The sequence below is a fragment of the Octopus sinensis genome, linkage group LG5 (assembly GCF_006345805.1).
Source record: "Octopus sinensis linkage group LG5, ASM634580v1, whole genome shotgun sequence".
In the NCBI taxonomy this organism is placed as follows: Eukaryota; Metazoa; Mollusca; class Cephalopoda; order Octopoda; family Octopodidae; genus Octopus; species Octopus sinensis.
In genome coordinates, this window is record NC_043001.1 from 120,162,711 (window position 1) to 120,171,708 (window position 8,998).

An 8,998-nucleotide genomic window follows, 5' to 3' on the forward strand; every position below is an offset into this window, starting at 1 on the left:
AGTGTAAGTTAATACATGAATAATTATCTACAAAATTTAATAAAGCATATAAAAATCCGACCATATGTTATATAAATTATATATATATATATATATTATATATATATATATATATATATATATATATATACAGAACCATGAAAAAAACCATAACACCAAATAACACCAACATGAAATATGTATCCTCCGACCAAGTGGCAAACCAAAGTGGTAACTCTTTTTTACTGACTTACCTAGAAAATATGAAGGCCGACCTAAGCCAGGAGATCCAACGAGCTATCAGCAACCACCTATGCAAATCGCAAGGACCACACACCCACTACCAACAAGTAAATCATACACACACAGCTCCATACAAGAACTACCCACATTGTTACCACTGAACAACATAAAACATAACTTAGAACAATGCAAACATCAAACTTACCTTACCTCGACATCCTGTTAAATGTACGTGGCATCAACCCATCAATTATTGCCCAAAAATGGAAGATCCCATATATAGAGAGTTGGCTTGCCGGAACGGCACATTGCAACCCTTTCTTTATCCTTACCGAGACTCACCTGAACAACACCCATATGGACGCCGAGGTGAAAATAAAAGATTTCACCATTGTCCGTGCGGATCGCACAAACCGAAATAATGAAGGGACAGCCATCTTTATCCATGACTCCTTTTCACTTGATGCCAAGGACATATTTTCCAATGGCTACTGTGAATCGGTATCACTATTCAGCAAGGCCAAGGACATAATCATTGTTGGTCTTTACAGGCCTCCCCAAACACCTCCAAAGTGCTTTGAAGAGAGTGCCTTAGCAAAGTCAAGTCCTTCCTTCGGAAGTACCACTCCGGAAACATAGTGATGGGTGATTTTAACCTCCCTCATGTGAACTGGCCCACAAATACTCTGAAGTTAGGCAAGTGCTCTACATCAGATAGAGCAGCAGCAGAACTGCTCTTTAATCTGATGGATGAATACTTCCTGACTCAGCTAGTGCTCGAACCAGCGAGGCAGAATAAAACGATCTTGGGTCTGGTATTGAGCAATCACTCTAGCTTCGTTCACAGTATTTCAGTTGAAAAAACTCTCCTCTCAGACCACGACATGATACTCTGCAATTTTAATTCTCGACATATAAAAACCAAACCAGCCAATCCCACTCCATAGCACCCATTTGACAACATAACCTTCCACAAAGCGGACTGGGGAGCAATCAGAAAGGATCTGTCTTTCATCGACTGGTCTTTTACTCTCAATTCCACCCATATTGAGACCGCATGGCAGCACTTTGAAAACATTGTCACCTATACATGCTCTAAACACGCTCCCACGAAATCTACTAGCACAAACAGAAACCGGCTCCCTAAAAAGAAAAAAAACACTCATCAGGCGCATCAAAAGACTCAACAAAAAAGTCAACCAATTAAAATATTCCCACACACGACATCCACATTCAACAACAATGAAAAGGCTAGAGCTGGAAAAACTTCATCTGCAGACCGACATGAAAACCTCCATTGAAAATCAAAGAGCTGTGGATGAACAGTGGGTAATCAAAAACATCAAACAGAACCCAAAAGTGTTCTATTCTTATGCAAATAAGCATAGAACCACTGTCTCACCCACTGGGCCATTGATTGATGATAACGACATTCCCCAACACGATACTAAAGAAATGGCAGAAATACTGCAGAAACAATACTGCTCTGTCTTCAGTGTTCCCACTGATATTGACGTAAGAGAAGCGAACGAAGTTGACTCCCAACATAAAATCTCAGGCATAACCTTCACTGCCACTGACATCGTAGCAGCAATAAATGAGGTCAATTACTACTCTGCTGTAGGCCTTGATAGATTCCCCGCCAGTCTCCTGAAGGAATGTAGACACCAACTTGCAATCCCTCTGACCAACCTCTGGAGAAATTCGTTAGACGCAGGTTATATACCGAAACAGTTTCTATCCCAGTCGGTCATCCTGGTTTTCAAACAGGTAAACAGGTCCCTCGCAGTCAACTATCGCCCAATCTCACTCATCTCCCACATCATTAAAGTGTTTGAAAGAGTGTTAAGATCAAGGATAGCTGACTTCCTTGAGACCCACAAACTCCTAAATGCAAATCAGCACGGCTTTCGCTGTGACAGGGACTGTCTAACACAGCTCTTACACCACATTGAAGATGTACTCAAAGCCTTGGGAACAAGTTCGAACTCTGACGTCATATATCTTGACTTCAGTAAAGTGTTCCACAGGGTAGACCATAATATCCTACTCTCAAAATTGACAAATGTTGGAATCCGTGGAAAAGTTCTAAACTGGATTAAGTATTTCCTGGCGAATAGAACACAACATTTTGTAGTTGATGGAGTCCACTCAAGCTCAGCAAAAGTCACCAGCGGTGTTCCCCAGGGAACTGTTTTGGGTCTGCTACTCTTCATAATTTACATAATTTACAAACGACCTTTCCAGTGTCGTACATTACTGCAAGGTGAAAATATTTGCTGATGACACTAAGCTCCAGCAAATCGTCAATGAAGAAGCAGACCGAACTCAACTCCAGTCTTAAGAACTTTCCGGTCCAGAGAACAAGGTGTCATCGTACCACTTTTCTCCTCCTTTGTACGGCCACACCTCGAATATTGCTGCCCACTGTGGTCTCCCCATACAAGACAAAACATCTCCAGGATTGAGTCACCTCAGAGGGCACTCACTAAACGAATTGAAGGCATGGCTGCTCTCGATTATTGGGATCACCTTAAAGCCTTGAAACTTTACTCTCTCCAGCGTCGCCGTGAGCGGTACATTATTTGTACGATGTGGAGAATATACCGCCAACTTTGCCCAAACAACTTTAACATTAGCTTCAAGGTTCATCCAAGACTGGGACCACGGGCCATACGTCCCCTGCCCAATTCAAGATCACAGCATACATGTACACTGCAACATAATTTCTTTTCCTCAACAGGCCCTGCCCTATTTAACATTTCCCGAGGGAGATCAAAGAGGAAAAGGATCCCATCAACTTTAAACGGAGTCTGGATAGATTCCTTCAAAGAATACCAGATAAGCCACCCATAATTGGATACAACTCACCCAACAAGAACTCACTACTTGAACAAAACTTGACTTAAACAGGATTCGAATAATCCTATCAGGTGGTGCTATTAAGTTAGACATGGCCTGCACCAATGTTTAGTCGAAACATATCTAAGTTTTATCTAAGTTTATATATATATATATATATATATATATATATATATATATATATATGTTATATATATATATATGTATATATATATAATATATATATATATAACTATGCATACATAAACATAGATACACACATCACATACCATAAACGTATATCCGTTGAAATATATAGATATATACGTAACCTCTAACTTACTTGGTGTTATATATATATATATATATATATATATATATAGAGAGAGAGAGAGAGAGAGAGAGAGACGCATGCTTTTTTTTGTTTTTTGTTTTTTGTTTTTTTTCTAGTTTCAGCTCAGAGCTTTGTATTTGTATGTGCATGTGCATGATGTATATATTATGGAAGTAGACCCTTACGATGGTAGCATTTCAGAAGTAGGAATTAATATATAGAAATCTGTATCATGCTATTCGCTGATCTAAGCAAAATAAACATGAAAAGCATCATAGAAAATAAAAAACACTTCAGAAGTTAAACGTAGAAATAAATTAAGGAAAGGCAAAAACATCCAATATCGACTAAAAACATGAATGAAATGCTTCGTTTTGCAATTCTTTTAATGCACACACGGTTGGGAGATTTAAAACATGAGAGTCGCAGTTAGTTTGATAGCAGCCATGATATTACAATCTCAGGCAGTAATGGGAAAAACTGAATATCAGCGACATTAAGTCATGTACATTAAAAAAAGAAAATTGATTAGATGGGGCTAAAAGAATTCCAACAAAAATGTGTATACAAGTTGTATAAGATATGTAAATAAGCAACGAAGTTATGCAACAAATTTAAGAAGGTAAAAAAGCTATAATTTAACACGTATTAGACATCAAGGTAAGTTAATTCTAAAGACAAACGATTATGTTACAAAATTATAAGTAAAACAAAACTTCACACTATAAACTTGCGTAAAATGAAAATTGTTATTGGAAGCAATCGGGGCGGTATGCTAGCAGGGTCGTTAACTCGCTGGGCAGAGTGCTTAGCGATATTTCGTCTGTACTTACGTTCTGAGTTCAAATTCCGCCGCGGTCGACTTTGCTTTTCAGCATTTCGGGTTGATAAAATCAATACCAGTTGATCACATAATCGACTTATCCGCTCTCCCAAAATTGCTGACCTTGTGCCAGAATAATGCAAGGTGTATTGATTAGAGTGGTGGGTTCACAATCATAAGATCGTATGTTTAATTGGTAGATCTGACAGTAAGTTTTGTTCTTGTGCAAGGTATTACATTTCACATTGCTCTAGTTTACTCAACCGAGAATGATTGCCAGCCAATCATCTCCCTCACCATCTCTCTCTCTCTCTCTCTCTCTCTTTCTCTGCCTCCGTCTCTTTCTCTCACTCATTTCTTCCGCTTTCACAGTTTTGCTGTTCCGTTGAATTTGCCGGAGATTGCGGAGGTTGCCGGAGTTTGCCGTAGATTGCCGTAGATTGCCGTAGATTGCCGGAGATAGCCGGAGATTGCACGAAAATTGCCGCAGATTGTCGGAGATTGCCGGAGATTGTCGGAGTATTTTGAAAATTTTCATCAAAATTTTCAAAACCCTTTTCAAAAATTTCGATGAAAATTTTCAGAAAAATTTTCAAAAACTTTGATGAAAATATTCAAAAGCTTTTTCAAAAATTTTTGATGATAATTCTCTGAAAATTTTCAAGAATTTTGATGAAAATTCTCAGAAAATTTTCAAAAATTTTGATGAAAATTTTTAGAAAATTTTCAAAAATCTGAAAATTTGAAAAAAATTTTTCAAAAATTTTGATGAAAATTTTCAAAAAACTTTCCAAAATTTTGATGAAAATTTTCAAAACACTTTTCAAACATTTTGATGAAAATTGACAAGAAACTTTTCAATAGTTTTGATGAAAATTTTCAGTAAAATTTTCAAAAATGTTCATTAAAATTTTCAAAAAACTTTTCAAAAAACTTTTCAAAAATATTGATGAAAATTTTCAAAAATTTTGATGAAACTTTCCCAAAAACTTTTTTAAAATTTTCATAAAAATTTCCAAAAACTTTTCAAAAGTTTTGATGAAAATTTTCAAGAAACTTTTCATGATGAAAATTTGTGAAAAGTTTTTTGTAAATTTTCATCAAAACCTTGAAGTCGAAAAAATCGACTCCAGGACTTATTTCTGAAGCCTAGAACTTTTATTCTATAGTTACGTTTGCCGCACCGCTAGGTTACGGGGACGTAGATACACCAACACAAATACACAGATAGATACATGCATACATACACGCGCACACACACATGTATATATATATACACACACGATGAGCTTCTTTCAGTTTCCATCTACGAAATCCACTGACAAGGTTTTGTTCTGCCTGAGGCTATATCAGAAGACACTTGCCCAAGATGTCACACAGCTATGCCTGTGTAATATATATTGTAATTACGATAAAAACAAAAAATGAATCAATTGCAAGCTCGCATGAACATGAAATCAAACAATAGCAATATTCTATAACAGTATTTATATCTCATATTTATATCTTAGAAGAGACCTATTAAAGCAATTACGAAGAATTTTATTGATATAAGATGATGCTAAAACCATCAAATGTATACAGCTAACATAGCTTAACAGAGCTAGATAAGTGAGTTTTATTTTATTTTCTTTTGGCAAATTACAAACTTATATCTCCACAAACACAAATATGATTATAAATGTATATATATTTATATATATACATCAATTATATATATATATCAATTTATAATTTATTGATTTGATATAAGATAAGGTATGTACGATATTACATATAGGCAAAATCAGCTATCTTTCTCAGTAAAAAATACTTGAAATAACCAACGTTATATTTCCATACAATGACAGTGTCGGTTTAGTTGAGATGAACGGATCCTGTTAAGTTGTACTGGTGCAAACGGTCGCCGTAAATATTTTGTTACTTTACCTTCTCTTTGATAAAAAGTATAATCTGAAACCTCAGATTGACTTCTATTTCCTTCACCGACGAATATATTTTAACTGTGCACATTTTTCCATTGTTTTATTTCCTAGGTATTTTCTATGCATAATTCTGCGACATTTTTCGCTTCCTTGACTTCATATATTATTGGTTTTCTCCTCTTAGCCTTGCCTGCCTCTTTATCTTACCCTTTGTTTTCGGTGTGACTTTTATCTACATACATATGCCTATACACACACACGCGCGCGCACACACACACACACTCATTCACAAGTATGGATATATATATATTTATATATAGGGAGAGTTTACGAAAAAAAACAAAAGACGAAGACAGGTGGTGTACAAGACAAACAGATGTATTAGTATAACGCTCAGGAATAGAAAAAGTCTTTTACGTTTCGAGCCTACGCTCTTCTACAGAAAAAACAAAGAGAGAATATATACATATATACATATATATATATTTGTATTGTATTGGCATCCTTTCTGTCTCGGGAGACAATGGAGTTGCGCATGTTTTTTTTTTTGTTTTTTTTTGTAGTCTAGTCCGGCTTTTATATTTCATGTCCTGATACATTTCCTGCTGTGGCTGTGTAGTCCTATCCTGGACAAACCCTCCCTCTGGCAGGTACCGAAAATGTAGCGAAGACTGTTCCTGGCTGGTTGTAGTGCCATAGTCTCTTGTTTACGTCTCTTCCTTTCTTTTCATTTCTCCTCTCTCTCTGTCACTCCTTTGTATTCCCTCTTTTACTGTACGTCGCCATTCTCCACGGTTGCCGGCAACTGCCTCCCAACCGCTAATATTGATGTTGCAGGCCTTCATATCCCTTTTGCAAACATCCCTGTAACGTAAGATCGGTCTACCCACAGACCTAGTACCCCTAGCAAGCTCTCCGTAGAGTATGTCCTTGGGAATTCTGCCATCTTTCATACGGCTAACATGCCCAAGCCATCTCATACGTCTTTGTGTGAGGAGTGCAAACATGCTTGGTATTCCTGCTTGCCTGAGGACATCTTTGTTGGGGATATGATTCTGCCATTTGATGCGGAGGATTTTTCGGAGGCAGCGCAGGTGAAATATGTTTAGGCGACGCTCTTGGCGTGTGTATAGCGTCCAGGTCTCGCTTCCATACAGTAGAGTGCTGAGTACACATGCCTGGTAGATCTTCATTTTCGTGGTCTTGGTCAGCTTATTGTTGTCCCAAGCCCGTTTGGAGAGCTGGGCCATCGCAGTAGCTGCCTTGCCAATGCGTATATTGAGCTCAGCGTCAAGGGATAGGTTGTAGGTGATGGTAGAGCCCAGATAGGTAAACTTCTCCACCTCTTGTAATCTGTGGTCTCCAATATGTATGTTTGGGATGTCCGATGTAGCCTGGCCCATGATGTTGGTCTTCTTAAGGCTGATAGCTAAGCCAAAGTCGTTACATGCTTGCTCAAAACAGTTAATGAGCCTTTGGAGGGCTTCTTCTGTGTGTTACCAGAGCGGCATCATCAGCAAATAACATCTCCTTGATCAGGACGTTTCTGATTTTGGTCTTGGCACGCAGGCGCGAGAGATTGAATAGTTTCCTGTCACTTCTACTGTGCAGAAACACTCCATCATCTGATGTCTGAAAGGCATGTGAAAGTAAGAGTGAGAAGAAGATGCCAAACAGTGTAGGAGCAAGGACACAGCCTTGCTTTACCCCGTTTTTTATTTGGAAGGCGGCTGATGTTGAACCGTTATGCTGTATGGTGCCTTGCATGTCATCATGGAAAGACTTGATGATCCTCAGCAGCTTTGGTGGACATCCGATTTTTTGGAGCAGGAGGAAGAGGCCTGTTCTGCTTACCGAGTCAAAAGCCTTTGCTAGATCAATGAAGGCCATATATAATGGCATTTTCTGCTCTCTGGACTTCTCCTGAAGTTGGCGTATGGAGAATATCATATCGATAGTTGATCTGCTTCTTCTAAAGCCACACTGCGATTCCGGATAGATTCGAGAAGCAAGTAGTTGTAGCCTGGCCAGGATAACGCGGGCAAAGGTCTTTCCAACAGTGCTTAGAAGGGATATACCACGGTAATTGTTACAATCACCACGGTCACCTTTGTTTTTGTAAAGCGTAATGATGTTGGCATCCTGCATATCCTGAGGGACTGTACCCTCTTCCCAGCACTGACACAGAAGCTCATGAAGGTGCCGAAGCAGGATGGTATTTTTGCCGGCTTTGATGATCTCTGAGGGGATGCCGTCTTTTCCCGGAGCCTTATTTCTTGCTAGGGAGTCAACAGCCTTGGTGAGCTCTGCTATAGATGGCGGACTGTCAAGTTCGCACATGACTGGCAAGATCTTGACACTCTCGACTGCAGCCTCAGCCACTGTGGTCTCCTGTGAGTAGAGATCCTGGTAGTGCTCCACCCATCTATCCATTTGCTTGCCTTGATCCCTGATGAGATCTCCAGTAGTTGATTTCAGAGGGGCTGACTGGTTGCGGATGGACCGAGGGCCTTCTTCAAACCGGCATACATCCCACGGGTGTCGCCCCTGTCAGCAGCTGACTGGATACTCTGACAGATTTCCTGCCAATACCTATTTGCACAGCGTCTGGCTGTCAGTTGGTTTTATTTCGTGCCTTTCTGAGTTCTTCGAGTGACTTTGTAGAAGAGTCACTCTTGTATTGCACCAGAGCTGCACGCTTTGCTTCGATAACTGGCTCCAGCTCTGAGAGCCCAGCATTGAACCAATCTGGGTTTTGCCTTTCTCTCATGCCGAAAGTATCCAATGATATCGTATACAAGGCTTCCCTGATATAGTCCCACCTACTTTCAGCAGAGGAGGTTGGGCAGCTAC